Consider the following 12,918-nt stretch of genomic DNA (forward strand, 5'->3'; position numbering starts at 1 on the left):
AAACATTTGTACAATAAATGAAAAAATTATACTTACAGAGAGAGCCCTAAAATTCTAGGGCATTATGTCTTGTTTATCTTAAGTCAGAATGACTTATTGATGGAATAATTTCTTTCTTTCTTTTTATTTTATTCTATTTAAAAAATTAACATACAGTCAAGTTGACTTTTTTTTTTTTTTTTTGGCATGTGGTTCTATGAGTTTTAACACATGTATAGATTTGTGTAACCACCACCACAGTCAGGGTACAATACAGTTCCATCATCCCCCCCAAAACTTCCCATGCTGCCCCTTCGGAGTCAAATACCATGTTCCCCACCAAACCCCTGACAACCTTTGATCACGATAGCTTTGTCTTTTTAAGACTATCATATAAATGGAATCATACAGAATGAAATCTATTGAGACTGTCTTCTTTCACTGTCTGAATTTTAAGACTTTTTAATATATTCTAGCTACAAGACATAATGTAATTTACAAATATTTTTTCCAAACTGTAGTTTGTCTTTTCCTTTTCAAAGTAATGTGTTTGACAAAGCAAAAGTTTTTAATTTCAATAAAGTTCAGCTTACCAATTTTTTTTTATGGATTGTGCTTTTGATGTCATATCTAAGAACTCGTTGCCTAATTCCAGGTCATAAATATTTTTCTATGTTTTCTTCTGAAAGTTTTATACATTTATGTTTTACAATTAAATCAATGATCTGTTCTGAGTTAATTTTTATATAAGGTTTAGGTCTAAGTATAGTTAATTATTTTTGCATATGAAGTCCAATGGTTCTAACACCATTTGTTGAAAAGACTCGCCTCTCTTCGATGAATTGTCTTTGCACCTTTAAAAAAAAATGGTCATACTTGTGTGGGTCTGTTTTGGATTTCCTTTGTTATTCCACTGAAGTATGTTTCTATCCCTTCACCAAAACCACACTTCCTTTATTAATGCATCTCGATAGTAATTGTTAAAATCAGATAGAATGAGTTTTCCAACTTTGTTATGGAATAGTTTTCTGACCTCTATCATCCTGGGCTACAAAAGAGAAAATAAAGGAAAAAAACTTATTGGGCACTGTGTATGTTATAGGCAGTGGACCATGGGAACTTACAGTATTTAATTTTTAAAACAATGCATTCCAGTTAGGTATTATTTTCCCATTTTTGAAGATAATTGAATCTCAGAGAATTTTAATAACATGCCCAAGACTGTATATTTAATATAAGGCAAAGCCAGGTCTTAACCACAGGTCAGAGTGACCCTTAAGCTCACGCCCTTTCTACTGCACAATAGTTCGTGTCAACTCTGGATTCTGGAGGTATGGAATATGCCTGAGATTGCTCTGCTGGATTTAATTTTTAGGAAATAATTTATGTTAAAAAAAACCAAAACCCTCTGTGGTTTCCCAAAGTTATTTTGTTCCCATGGTTGAGATGCAAACATATTCTTATTTATACAGTCTGAACAGAAGGTTTAGTTGGGCCTCTTGAAAGACTGTGCCGAGTTAATAATCTAAGAGTAGATTGTCATACTGGCTATAGGAAGATAAATAATCAAGGATTATAAGTCTTTAATTTAATATAACTTATTCTCATTAATTAAATGCCAATTACCTGCTTGTCTTTCCTGGGAACTGGCCTTTGCAATCAATCTTTTCAGAAACGTTATACACACACGCTCACAGAGGTATTAATATCACTCAAGATTTACAGGCACTGGACTCTTTGGCTTAAACCATCCTCAAACACTCTACACTGTAACCGCAGATAATCGTCATAAATTTCCTGATCTTTGACCTAACCGGTTCTTAAATTTCCATTCCCTAACGGGCTTGAGGAGTTCGTATTTATCATACTGAGACGCTTACTTCTAAGGATCAGCGCGTTCCAGCAGGGCTCTGGATTGCAGAGCTGACCCACCCTCCTCCTCGGGGGTTTCGCTAGTCACAACACATGAGAATCCTTGGGACTCAGAGAGCACTCTGTCCTGACTCCCCTGTGCAAATCATTCATTCGCGGACAATATAACCTTGCAAAGTATCTGGAGCAACTTGACCCCTCAGAAGTCTTTTGAATGCCCCACCTGCACCGATTTAAGCATTCACTGGCAGCACACATCCACTGCTGAGAATATCCCCATTCCAGCCTTTAGCAGTTGGCTGTGTGAATCTGCAATTTTTATTAAATTTCTTATTCTCTAGACTGCTTATTCCTTATGCTTGTACGTAACTATACATTTTATGGGTGCCCATAAATTTAAGTCTTGCAAATAGCTGGTGGTTTGCTTTGCAGAGCTAGTCTGGAATGTGTGCCTTTTAATTCTGTTTTTAAGCTCAAAACAAGGAGACAAAGGAGGAAACCAAATTTATTGAAGGAAACCCCAGATTTACTTGCAAGCTCAGAGTCACAGCTTCCTACATCTGATCAGCTTCCACTCTTTCTTTTCTTAACATTTCAATTTGAGTGCACAGAATAGAATTATCTCCATAGCAATCATTTGTTGAATGTACTTTTTATGTTGGTCTATTTTGAAAATTAAAATAATTATGTATGCACATGCAAAGTAGAATTTAGAGTGTAGAAAAGTACAGGAGAGATAAGTCATAAAGCAACTATTGACATGCATATATAAATTATTTGATAATGGTAGCTCACATGTGCCAGGCACTATGCTCTTTGCATTCATTTTCTCACTGACTTTTCTCAATAATCCTATGAGATCAATACTGTTATCTCTCTTAATGATGAGGGAACTGAGGTTCAAAGAGATTAAATAATTTGATCAAAACCTCACAGCTGGAGAGTGGTAGAATCCTGTCCAGAACTAAATCTGCTTGACTCCAAATCCCATGTTCCAAACATGATACTAAAAACTTGAGTTATTCACCATCATTATGTCTCAGATTCATCTTTTCAACCATGTAGCTGTGACCTAGCTTACCCATGTTAAAAATCAGTCAATTATGGGTGTTTAATGTGGGCAGGTTCAAACATCTTCTAAGAAGCACTTCATAGCTTAGCTTGACTAATTCATTCCTGAGTTTGACCAATTCATTGCTCCAATTTGTAGGAAACAAAGAAAACTGGGCTGGGGATTTCTTAATAAGTCATTATTCTTGCAAAGAAACATGATACTATTGATTTTTATCAGTACATCAAACGCTATGAATTATTGCAGCTTTTTCCCCCTTCACTAGAAGAGAGAGATATGCATCAATTTACTTATATTTTTTCAGCCAATCTCCATGGTCACGTGGATGAGTTATTTATTAGTAAGGTGGTAGGGCTGAAATTGTCCTCAGCAGCACACTGCTCTGACTTAAACTCAACAACCTATTCCACTCATTCCCAAAAGTGGGTACTCTAGGTCTTACATGAACCTGGTTATTGTTGATTAGATTGGGGTGGACACATAACCTGGGTACCAATTCATTGGCTAGGAAAAAGTTGGTCAAATGATTTTTTTTTTTTTTTACTGAGCATCAGATAGAAGATCCATGAACAATTGCTACTGAGGTACCTGGACAGTCTTGGTTTGTTCCCTCCCCAGGCTTGCTTGTTTCTTGCTATTTATTATGTCTGTATCCTATAAAAAAGCTTTTCTTTTGAGTGAATTGGAGCAACTTTTGGTTCCTTGCAATCCAATATCCCCTGGGAAAGAGAGATATTTTAAACTTTCTTTAATATCAGAAAGAACTCTTTGGAAGTAGAAATGGGTAAAGGTCCACCCGCTAAAGAGCATAAAATGGTATGTATCAGACTTGAAAGAGTTAACTTGCCTGCAAAGAACCAAGGGGTTGACTTCCTTGGCTTCAGTTGGGCCCAGATTAATTTTGGTTGGTTATAAATGGTGTTTTTATTTGGGAGGCATGGGACATACGTGATAAATGTGAGGACTATCACATGCCTTATAAAGAGCTAATTGTTTGTGAAAGATGCTCTCCCAGTGACACACACGAGTCTGATGCACCCTGGCTGCCGGCTCTTCTATAACAATTTCAGGAAACCATCAACCCTTACACCAGAACGTAACGTGACAAAGCAGAGATTGTCTTCTTTGACCTTGGCAGGATCTGGAGACATTAAAGAAAGATCAAATACTCTTTTTTTTAAATAAACAACTTTATGAAGACCTAATCACCCTGCATACTAAATTCAAGCACAGGACTTAGATGCCAACCATTTTCTCATTAACACTGTTGTTAATTTTTCATGCCGTATCCAATTTTCTCCATGTCTCAGACTAACCATTTACTCTAATTTATTAGCTTAGGAATTGCCGAATTACAAAGGTGAGAAAAAATTATATGTTTCGCCTTTCCTCCAGAGTTAGACTCCCCTCCCTAGGAAATGGAATTCTTCACTCAAGAAATCATTTCTTCCCATCCTTTAAATTGGTATTTTATCAAATCTCCAGCCTCTGGAATGTTGGCAGGCATTACCCAGAGTGGACTGTAATGCACTGTTTCGTGTCTTTGTAAAACTCATTTTGCATTTATCTTCAGAATTATTTTTATCATTTTTATGAACAGTTTAACATATTTACTCATGTGTAAATGGACAATGGGTGAAGATTAGGGAGGCTTCATTTGCAGTGAGGACCTCACTATAGTCTCAGAAAAAAAGTTGAACTGCTGGCTAAAGATTTTAAATTGTGCATGTCAAATTATGGTCATAATCTCTAACCTTAAGATATTGCTTTTAAATAGGACAGAAAATTTATTTAAAAAGTGAATATATATATATATATATATATATATATATATATATATATATATCACACACAAAACAGGTACCTATCTATTAAACAGATATATTGATATCTTTTCTATATTTATAAAAACATATATATATATATATATATATAAAACATGTATATAGATATATGAACATATAATATCATCCTGACAAGGAGTCCTGAAACAGCACTGTACTAGAGAATTATTAAAGACTTGAGTTTGTTGTTAATTCTTTACTGCGATTAAAGAGACATATTTGTGAAGTTTTTTGACCTACTTGGAAGAAAAGAGAGACATCTTAAAACTATAGGAAACTTCAGGAATTGCCCCAAAGCTTTAAAGTAGTCAAGGCCCTGGCCCATGGGAGATGTAGTTCATTCTTGATTATTTGGGTGTCCATTTCAACATTGCTTTGCAGATGTCAATGTTAACATTAGTCAGAGAAGTTCTAAATCCTTAAAGAATAGATTGTGCACTCATTAGCTTGTTTTAAGATGTATCATCCAAACAATGAAAGTTTAAAAGGCTTAAAACATTAATTTCTGAGATTTAACATTAGCCAGACCTCTCTGGCTTACAGGCGTGCACTCTTAACTACATGGTCCAAGGGTCACTTGCCTTGTACTCATTTATTTTTCCAATAAAAGATAGTTGTCATCAAACATTCTTAAAATGAATCTACTGATACCTTTTCCTGCTTATACACCGCATGGCCAAAAAGTAACAGTTATGAAATATAAACCATGGTCTGCAAAAATCACTACAGAAGACGGAGACCGTGTTTTACAGGACAGCAGGTGGAGCAAACAGAGTAGCACTGTCTTTGGAGGAAAACAGGCTCATCTGCTCTGCTGCAGGTTAGACTACTGCGGTTAAGGCTTTGGTTGGAGCCTCTCTTTGGCCCAGCTCTGGACTGAGTCTTATGCTAAGTAGAATGCATGGCACATAGTGGTCACATGATACATTTAGTTACCTGGTGCATGACTGTAGAGGTACAGATTTGCATCCCTGACTTCGATCTAACGTTCCCCAGGTGCATGTTACTGGCCACTAAAAACACCTGAAAAGACACTCTACTGGGTGTGCCATCGCACTGCCAAACCTCATTCCCAAAATGCGGACTAAAACAGAATCTTTTGACTTCAGGTGAGTAGTAGAAACATTTCCTAACAAAACAAAAGAACTATACATAGAGTCAACTGAAGAATGACAATGATAATTTTATAAAACTTTCATATGAAAAGAACTACGTAAGAGAAAAAAGTGCCCAACATACATCTCCCTCTAGAAGGCCTCTAGGTCAGCAGTCAGCAATAATTATTTGGCGTGTTGTGAACGGAGAATGCCTCTATTGAATTGCTTTTAACACTGGCCCAAAGGGGTGGTGATGAAGGGGTTCTTTAAATAGCTTTGAGAACGCCGAGCTTTAAAAGCAGTAGGTGATGTCCTCAGCATGCCATCCCAGCGATCACTGCAGATACTACCCGCAACCACAGAACTGCTGGCACGGATATAAATACTCATATCGATAAATGGGATATTGCTGAATCCACAAGAATAGCTGGAATAACCTGCATATTGTCACTTCACGGGAGATACATAATTTATTTCTTGGGAAAAGCCTTCTTTAAGAGTCACATCGTCACAAAACAGTCTCCCACGTGCCACTGTGTTGATTCTGTTAGAAAAAACCCATCACATATAAATTGTGCTGAAGAGTCCAGCTTTCCTGGCCCTCTGTAAAAGCCAGCAGACTTCATATTAATGAAACAACCAGGCTACCCACTTGCCCTCTTTGCTCAAGGGTGTCCTGCTATCTGAGAAGGTGAATTCATCAATTCATAGTTTCGAGAAAGTAAGTGATCAAAAGACATACAGAAGTCACACCTATTGACCTGAGAAATCATTCAGTTTTGGACCTAGATCTTTTGCTTTCTCTCCTTCCTAGTCTCATTCCCTGACCCCAGCCTCACCTTTTTACTGAGTAAATTTCTCTGCACAACCTCTGAACTCAAATCTATTTTATGGCTGTTCCTGAATATTGTACCCATAGAACTCACCCTTCTTGGGAAGATGATCTATTAAATACAAATGTGAGAGAAATGCAGTGCCCATCTACCATAGTTTCTGAATCTTCTCAGAATACACGGATTCCATTCTTAAGACATGAAAGCAACATATTGCTTCCACTGCAACCAGTGGTGTCATAACTAGGTCCAGACTTCTTAGTTACTTGGCCCTTTAGAAAAGAATGTAAGGAAAATTCTTATCCTTTTGTACGCCTTATTTCAATTCCACTGGTACCTAGAAATACAGCCAGTGAAGGAAAAGGGTTAATTTGTTATATGTTGGACATAGTACCATTGAAATAGACACAAACACATCCATTCATTCTTTCTCTCTCATGAGAGATACTTTAATGCAGAAACAAAGTGTGATGAGTATCATTATTTTTATTATTTCTATAAAATGGATTTTAACAACTTTTCTCAGGTAAAAAAACCCTCCAATTTTTCAACTTTTAAAGATAAGAGCTAAGATAAACATGGTATTTCAAATCTTGCAACAATTAGTGCTAGAGATAGGAGTACTGTGTTTCTGGGATCTCTGTACTATTTATGCTTCAAACCTTTTATCTTCATTATCATCATCATCTAATGAGATAAAAACTTTGTGGAGGGCCCCTTCTGGTGATTGAATCAATACGAGGTCTTATTTAGAGAATGCCAGACTCTGCCTTCTCTCAAGGAACCTCTAGAAGATAAGAATTATTTTGATATTCCTATTTATCTTCCATTTCTGATCTACTGATCTTTGCAAAGCTGAGTGTGGAGGGGTCAGATATCTCTAGCCTGGGAGATGGAACTCAAGAAAGTGGGACAAATTGAAAGAAAGGAGGAAATTGCACCCTGTATGTAACACCCTTTCTGTTCCTGGTGATAGTAAGTTCAAGAAAGCTCATGAGGGAATCTCACTGCTTGTTCAAATGCCCACGCACAGCACCAAAGTCCAAAACCCTGGTTTCCACACCTCATAATCCAACCTTGACAGCCATACCCACAGGAGTACAAGCTCTTGTATCTGAGAGCTACAGACCACAGTGGGCAACTGGACCAACTCCCCAGGAAACACTGGTCAACAGGATATCAGTGCAGCCCAGGCCAAAGTCACCCTTCCATACAGGTTCAGAACAGCATAAAGAAACATGTGCTCCGGGCAGTGTTTCTCCAGGGAGCTATTTCAGATTCCACATAAGAGTAACTGGTGGCCTTGGATAAATCATTCCTCTCATTTATGTGCTGAATGGGAGAAAACAAGTCAACAACTGATGCATGCAAAAGCATTTGGAGGTGATGGATGGAGACATTATGGTGCATTTCGTCAATGGCATGCCATTAGAGGAAACCATTTCATAGAGTAAATTAAGAAAACAAACCAGCTACGTGACACACTTGAAATTGCCACTGGCCAGACCAGTTTTCCTCCTGCAGGAATGAAGCTGCGTGGATTGACGTTATCATGCTCACTCAGGCTCCCTTTCCTGGGTTAGCCGCCTCTCCTTGCCTGAGACTTACACCCCCAGCCCGCACTTCCACACGATGATGGCCACTCCCATAGCTGGAGAAACCGGTGTATCACAGACCCCAACTTTCTTTTCTTGCTCTCTTGAACTATTATTTAAATATCTCTTACTGCTGTTTAACTTTCTGTGTCAAGATCTCATTTTCTTCACCAAGTTATATGAACCTTTCTTGGCAAAATCTGGGTCTTCCAAATAAAGCTTATTAGCACAGCCCCGGGCTTATAATATTCAGTAAATATTTGTTGATTTCATCTGTGATAAACTTCTCTCTTTCTCACATACCTGGTTATTATCTGGCAAACGCTGATTAATTCATTCAGAAAGCACTTCTTCAGACCTAGATACTGGGAGCGCAGAGACAGGAGACGTGGCTCCTGACCTCGGGGAGCTCAGGCACACAAGCAACAATCAGAACCTGGTGCAGGTGGAAGTAATGGGGAACAGGGGCTAGGGGAGCCCCAAAGGCTGCTGTTCTGGGTAGGGGAATTCAGGGAAGGCTCCTAGGAACCAGGAGTCCCTTTAAGATTAAGTGCTGTTAACTAAGCATTATAGCTGGTGTGTGAAGGGGCATGTTAGTGAGCCCAAGCATGGAGCATTGGGTTCCAAGTCATTTGCTATTTCAGGAACTTCTACTGCAAAGCTCAACCTATTCCCAAGGTCATCCACTCAGGTCAGGGCAGAAATGGGCTATGAAATCACAGGCCCTTTCCCTTGGTAAGCGGGCGCTGAGAGCATACGGATGCACCTCATGGTAACTGTGGCTTCATAAAAATCAAAGCTGATTGATGGGAGCAGGCTCTCTGCCTTCGTGTGTTTAGTCTGCCCGTGCTTTTAGCACCGCTGTGGCTGTGCTTCCTAATGGAAATGCATTTCTCACTCTCACCATTACCCAGATATAGATGCTCTCGGATATAAAAGGCCATTTACCTCAAGATCTTTGTCTTGTAAGGCATCCCTAATTCAGGAAGGAAACGAGAAGGAGTCGAGAAGAACCCACCACAAATGTTTTGTCAGGTAGTTCAGAGAGAGAGAGAAAGAGAGACAGGAATTTAAAGAGCTCAATTTATGTTTGGCTTGAGTTTGTAGCACCATTACCCTGACTCAGTCCAGTTCGAGGAATTCACTTTCTTTTGTGAGGGACTCTAACATAAAAAATTAAGCTAAAGGTTTATTTTTGCCATTTTTTCTTTAAGATATTATGATTGACAAAATAATAAAATCTTCCATTCATTTTATAGCTCAGTGGGCCCAGGACCTTATCGGTATTATCACATCAACTCGGACATCTATTGTGGGGTAGGAATTATTCCCACTACACAGGTGTGGAGTCAGGGGCCGAGAGAAGCAAAGCAGCACATCCAGGGTATCCAGATGGCATAACTGGGATTTGAAAACAAGCACACCTGCTTCCAACGTTGGGGGCTCTTACCACACCCAATGTCTTTCAGACCGGACATACATGTGCATGTTAAACACATGATGAAGAGCTGTCCACATTCAGAGCTAGGCACGGCAGGAAACATGCATCCACCTCTCATTCAGGAGGAGGAGCTGGGTGCCCATGAGTTGTTGTAGACGGACTAGTTGAAGAGAAAGAAAGGGAGCCCTCCTGGAAACACTCAGAAGGCAGATTCCAAGGTTTCTTTCAAATAATTTGGCTTAATAATAACAAGCCACCGATAAGTGACTCATTCTCTCCTATAAAATCACATTATGTCTGGCCAAACTGATCTTTCCATCCAATTATCCTGAATAACAAGCTGGAAAAGCAGTTCATACTCAAAACTGCCAAGGCAGGGCTCTCTCTGATTTGCTGTGTGACCACGGTGGTGCCACTGACCCTCTCTGAACGTCTTATGAGCTGCAGAGGTCAACTTTATATGGCACCTGGAAAGAGGGAGGCTTCTCAGAGAGGCCTTTGAATCATTGTGGTTTGCTCATCCATGGAAAGGCAGGATAGGAGCAGAGAGGTAGAGGTAACATCTTCAAAAGGAAGAGAGTAGCTCTGAACTTCTGGAAGAGCCATGCTAGAGAGTGGGCACGCATGCAGTAATCCTGCTACTTCACTAAGAAGCAGGAGAAAAAAGGTTTTGCATTAAGAAGTTGACACGCAGAAATGAGCCTGAAGCCTCCTGTGACACCACCCATTAAGACTCAGAGGAGGAAAGACTGTTGGGTCCGGGAACCCTCAACACATGGGCCCCCTGAGCAGTGCTTCCCAAGTGCCGCAGCTCAGGGTCAAATTCTCAAAACAAAGCACACCTTAATTCACTTTGGTTTAGTAATTAAACATGAGGTACCTAAAACTTTTAGGAAAGTGAGAATAGCGCATGAAAAGATACTGGGAAATCAAAATAATATATGGATGTTAACTCCCTCGAAGCAGCATTTTCCTGCTGGACAAGGGTTGGGGGAGGGGAGCATTATTCTGGGCACAGCAAGTGTTTTATCTGCAACTGATAAATCTCAAATCCTCCAAGCTTCTGTTTCTCCCTACTTAAGACCTGGGTCACGGTATTTATTTACTTAAGTGATGGAGATGACGGCAGGCTTAACGCTGGCCACCTGTCAGAATAGCAGTAACCTGCCTCTTAAGGGGATTTCAGCAACCCCCCAGCACCCAACGTCTTTATAAGACAAAAGGGGATTGGGAGAAAAATGTAGGAAGTAAAATTCACTAATTGAGCTTGAAGGAGATGGTGAGATGGTAGGTAAAGGCTCCAAGACGACAGAGATGCTGAGATCCAAGGGTGCCATTTAAAGCAACATGAAAGAGGGCAGGCCTCTTCCTATTAGGAGATTAGAAGGGATTTGGCAAAATATGATACCCAAACCGAAAAGTCAGGCCCTCTTATCTGCCTCTTGCAAATGCCCTTGGGGTTCTTCATATTCTCATGAAGAGAGGTTCGGTGCCCTTTCCAAAGAATGCAAACAAACACATTTTCTCAGAAATAAGGCCACAGTGCTCTTGAGGGCGAGGAGTCAACAGACAGGTCCTGCTGGAGGATCTGCAGGCTGCTTGGGGGACCTCGTTTAACACACACACATGCACCACTCCCTGGATGCTGGGCAGTGATCTCCAAATATTAACTCATATAACAAGTTACAACCACCTCAGCGTCACCCCCGAGACGCTGCGTACCTGGTCAAAGGCAGCACAGTGCTAGCTGGAGGTGGAGCCAGGACTCCCAGGCACCTGGCCCCGGGCTCTGGGCTCTCACCCACCGTGCTGCAGGCAGAGGGGTGGCTGGCGTGAGGCTGTCACAAAGTTGTGTTGCTGGTGCTGCAGCAGCTCCGTGAGGGATAGGAAACGTCCCCAGGCCCACATCAGTGTTATATCAGCTCTGATTTCTGCTCCCGGGCCAGGGCGATGCAAAGGGCATGAGTCATGGAGACAGGCAGACCTGGTTTTGAACCTTCTATCTTCCTAGGGAAACGTATTCAACTCTTGGAGCCTTAGTTTCCATCTATAAAGGGAGGCTTACGTAACCTCTCCCAGGGTTTTGTATTAGAAACAAAATGTGAAGCCTGCTCAGCAGAGTGCCTGGTAATGGAAAGGGAGAAAGTGTCCAATCTGTAAAAGCTGTTTCAAATGTTTCCTTGTGCTAAGGCTCAGTGGAGAGCGCGTTGGGCCTCTGGACAGTCACTGTGGCCCGCTGGAGGCAGTTCACGCCTGGGAAGTAGATGGAGAACCTGGAGCGGCTGAAGGGAACGCTGTCCCTGAGCCAGTCTACCCTGGAGATTCTGCAGGCTGGGCCGCTTCCTGCCCCCACACAATGAAAAGCAATTTTAGTAAGTGTTAAGCTTAATTAGTTTGTGTCCAGGCGTGCTTTCAAGGGTTGTGCATGCACACTTGTCATCATGATCAGCCACCTGTTTCTGGAGAGCCTGTTTTTCCAGAAGCCTGTGCAGAGCTCCTCGGTGCAGTGACTGGGTGAAATATCCACTCAGTCCACCTCTCACTCCAGCTCCTTAGGAATGGGCCTGAAGTCAGCACCCTCTTCTGCAGCTGGAGCAGGTCAGAGGAGGGCTGGCTGCTTCCAGTGCATCTTAGCTATTTACTACGGTAGTGGACCGCCTCTGATTGGGGAGCTGGAGCGTTCGCTCAGCTCAGATAAAGTGGTCAGCACAGGCTCTGGGTGGAGCTGAGACAACTATGATATGATTCTATGTGAGTCCGAGCTGGAATTCTGGCCTAGGACATTCTTTCTGTTCTGCTGGTATTGAAGTCCAGCTGGGCATGGCTCAGCGGGCACCAACCTAGGATCCAGGAGATCATGGTTTGATTCCCGGTCAGGGCACATGCCCGGGTTGCGGGCTCGAACCCCAGTCGAGGGCGTGCAGGAGGCAGCAGATCAATGACTCTCTCATCATTGATGTTTCTCTCTCTCTCTCCCTCTCCCTTCCTCTCTGTGAAATCAATAAAGATGTATTAAAAAAAAGAAAAGAATTTCTTTCTGGAATTACTGCCAAAGAATCTCCAGTGGGGAGGAAGGCAGGAAGGTGTGGGTGAATGCAGCTCGACAGGCACCGGAACATAAACTCTCGGGCTATGTTGCAGATTCAAGATCATGCTGCTCTTCTTCAATGGCTCTTCCAGAGAAA

This window comes from Miniopterus natalensis, chromosome 11 (assembly GCF_054644295.1).
Source record: "Miniopterus natalensis isolate mMinNat1 chromosome 11, mMinNat1.hap1, whole genome shotgun sequence".
NCBI lineage: Eukaryota > Metazoa > Chordata > Mammalia > Chiroptera > Miniopteridae > Miniopterus > Miniopterus natalensis.